The following is a 4056-nucleotide window of genomic DNA, read 5'->3' on the forward strand; positions in this document are numbered from 1 at the left end:
TGTTCGTTTTTCGAAAATGGGTTGGGCCGATTTTTTTTATAGTGTATGGCCAGCATTAGGCAGCTACTGTATAGCAGCCATTGATTCATATCTCCCGCCCAGCTGCTCACAAAACCCCTTGCACATCGCTCCTTGCAGGCATTGCTTGCAGGGGGTTGGAGTGTGGGTGGGGTTGGGTGGACACAAATGGGAGGCGGAGTGTGGCATTGGACAGCTGGTGGAGCGAGGGAGGGGCTGGGAGAAGAGTAGTGATAAGACGGGTAACTCTGGAGGAGCTGCAGAGATCCACAGCTCAGGTGGGAGAATCTGTCCACAGGACAACTATTAGTCGTGTTCTCCACAAATCTGCCCTTTATGGAAGAGTGACAAGAAGAAAGACATTGGTGAAAGAAAGACATAAGAAGTCCTGTTTGCAGTTTGTGAGAAGCCATGTGGAGGACACAGCAAACATGTGGAAGAAGGTGCTCTGGTCAGATGAGACCAAAATGTAACTTTTTGGTCTAAAAGCAAAACGCTATGTGTGGCGGAAAACTAACACTGCACATCACCCTGAACACACCATCCCCACCGTGAAACATGGTGGTGGCAGCATCATGTGGTGGGGATGCTTTTCTTCAGCAGGGACAGGGAAGCTGGTCAGAGTTTATGGGACGATGAATGGAGCCAAATACAGGACAATCTTAGAAGAAAACCTGTTAGAGTCTGCAAAAGACTTGAGACTGGGGCGGAGGTTCACCTTCCAGCAGGACAACGACCCAAAACATACAGCCAGAGCTACAATGGAATGGTTTACATCAAAGTATATTCATGTGTTAGAATGGCCCAATCACAGTCCAGACCTAAATCCAATTGAGAATCTGTGGCAAGCCTTGAAAATTGCTGTTCACAGATGCTCTCCATCCAATCTGACAGAGCTTGAGATATTTTGCAGAGAAGAAGAATGGACAGAAATGTCCCTCTCTAGATGTGCAAAGCTGGTAGAGACATCCCCAAAAAGACTTGCAGCTGTAATTGCAGAGAAAGGAGGTTCTACAAAGTATTGACTCCGGGGGGGCGCCATACAAATGTTCCTCCCCACACTTTTCACATATTTATTTGTAAGAAAATGTTGAAAACCATTTATCATTTTCCTTCCACTTCACAATTATGTGCCACTTTGTGTTGGTCTATCACATAAAATCCCAATAAAATACAATTACATTTTTGGTTGTAATATGACAAATTGTGGAACATTTCAAGGGGTATGAATACTAGATATAGATGTAGATGTGTTAGATGCAGCTGAATGGCAGCTTCTCCTCCTCTCCCTCCTGCCAGCATTCAGCTGCCACAGGAGGAAAATACAGGGGATCGGTACCAGTAAATGCCGCCCCTGCTGCCCAGGTCCCCCTTTATTCTGCGGCCCCAACATCCACCCCCAGGCACAGCACTACCGGCTTCCCCTCCTCTCATGTCTCGCTGGCTGCTACGGGGCCCGGGGGGATCTTAAGCATGGAGAGTGGGAAAGGGGATGGTAAATATGTAATTTACCAGCCCCTTCTTTCTTTGAATGAACACAGTGAGTGATCAGTACCGATCGCCCCTGTGTCCATTCATAACTGAAGCCTTGTAAACTGTGTTTACTAAGCTTCAGTTTGTGAACGACCAGGGAGACTGTACAGAGCCCTTCCTGTTCATTCATTCTGTGCAGCTGAAGCTGCAGAGATGGAGATTGAGAACTGTGGGGTTGATTTACTATGACTGGAGAGTGGAAAATCTGGTGCGGCTCTGCATAGAAACCAATCAATTTACATTTTTTTTGTAAAGACTAATTAAAGGGGTTTTAAACCCTCAAGGTTTTTCACCTTAATGCATTCTATACATTAAGGTGAAAAACCTTCTGTCACTCAACAGCCCCCCCTCTCTCGAGCCCCCATTATACTTACCTGAGCCCTGTGTTTCCCAGGACAGGAACGAGCACCCCAGCTCCGGCCGGTGTCCGTGTCCTGATTGGATAGATTGGTAGAAGCGCAGCCATTGGCTCCCGCTGCTGTCAATCAAATCCAATGATGCGAGCGCAGGGGGCGGGGCCCAGTCCTGCTTTCTGTGTCAATAGATGCAGAAGCAGGACCCTGGAGCGCCCCCGCATGGGTGTCTCAAAGGAGAGCGCTTCTCCGATGGGGCACTCGAGAAGAGGAGCAGCCAGGAGCGCCGCTGAGGGACCCCAGAAGAGGAGGATCGGGGCCACTCTGTGCAAAACCAACTGCACAGCGGAGGTAAGTATGACTGAACCTTTACAACCCCTGAAGCTGATTGGCTACCATCCACAGCTGCACCAGGTTTTGCAGTCTCCAAGTTTAGTAAATCAACCCCTGTGACAGAGAAAGGAGATTGAAGACACAGTTCTTAGTCTCCTTTATCTGTTTCAAAAGTGAGACATCAGGCGTCTGCTTAAACCCACTGATATTTCACCAAAGACCTCCAATAGACACTGTCCTCTGCTCTACTGACACCATCCACTGCCCTACTGACACCATCCACTGCCCTACTGACACCATCCACTGCCCTACTGACATCATCCTCTGCCCTACTGACACCGTTCACTGCCCTACTGACACCGTCCACTGCTCTACTGATACCGTCCTCTGCCCTACTGACACCGTCCACTGCTCTACTGACACCGTCCTCTGCCCTACTGACGCCGTCCACTGCCCTACTGACACCGTCCTCTGCCCTACTGACACCATCCACTGCTCTACTGACACCATCCTCTGCTCTACTGACACCGTCCTCTGCCCTACTGACACCGTCCTCTGCCCTACTGACGCCGTCCACTGCCCTACTGACACCGTCCTCTGCCCTACTGACACCGTCCACTGCTCTACTGACACCGTCCTCTGCCCTACTGACACCGTCCACTGCTCTACTGACACCGTCCACTGCCCTACTGACACCGTCCTCTGCTCTACTGACACCGTCCACTGCTCTACTGACACCATCCACTGCTCTACTGACACCGTCCTCTGCTCTACTGACACCGTCCACTGCTCTACTGACACCATCCACTGCTCTACTGACACCGTCCTCTGCTCTACTGACACCATCCACTGCCCTACTGACACCGTCCACTGCTCTACTGACACCATCCACTGCTCTACTGACACCGTCCTCTGCTCTACTGACACCGTCCACTGCTCTACTGACACCGTCCACTGCTCTACTGATACCGTCCACTACTTTACTGGCACCATGCACTGCCCCACTGACACCGTCCACTTTTAAGGTAGTGTAAGTTTATATTTTTACAGTGACTTTGTTTTATTATATTTTTCTAAGTTTTCCTTACTATTAGGCCTTGCTAGTTAATTTCTTTACAAAAAAAAAAAGGGGGGGGGGAGACTGCCCTCCGGTGATCTTTGATCTTTTTTATATTGTTCAGGTAGATCTCCACCTCTCAAAGGTTGCCTCCCCCTGATACAGTACATTGATAATAATAAATAATCTAATAATAATAAAGCTAAATAATTCAACTATTTCCACCACTACTACAATGAAAAATTATTACAAATAATAATAATTATTATCGATACTATTTATACTATTTAAAAAAAAATTATATATATATAATGTGAGTGTGTGTGTGTGTGTGTGTGTGTGTGTGTGTGTGTATATATATATATATATATATATATATATATATATATATATATATATATATATATATATATATATATAAATTAATTAGTACAACTATTTCTACTAGTACTAAAAATGATAAAAATAATGATAATAAAGGAACAAGAAAATTGTGGCGTTTGCGAGGATTGCGCCAGTCTGACAATAATCCTCCAGCGCCGAGTCCAGCCAATGTGTGTGTCTCTTTAATGCAGATGAGTGTTAATCTGCTCGGAGGGTGTGAATGCTTCCACTCCATTCACTCGTTTCTTGTGTCCCAACAGCGGTGACAATGCAACCTTTGTGGCGCCCTGGGGGATAAACACCGTCTCCAATGGCAATGGCTCTTTTCCAGATGCACCAATCAGCAAGCAGCGACAGCCCGGGAGGACCAGACGCCTA

The sequence above is a fragment of the Aquarana catesbeiana genome, linkage group LG12 (assembly GCF_042186555.1).
Source record: "Aquarana catesbeiana isolate 2022-GZ linkage group LG12, ASM4218655v1, whole genome shotgun sequence".
Lineage (NCBI taxonomy): Eukaryota > Metazoa > Chordata > Amphibia > Anura > Ranidae > Aquarana > Aquarana catesbeiana.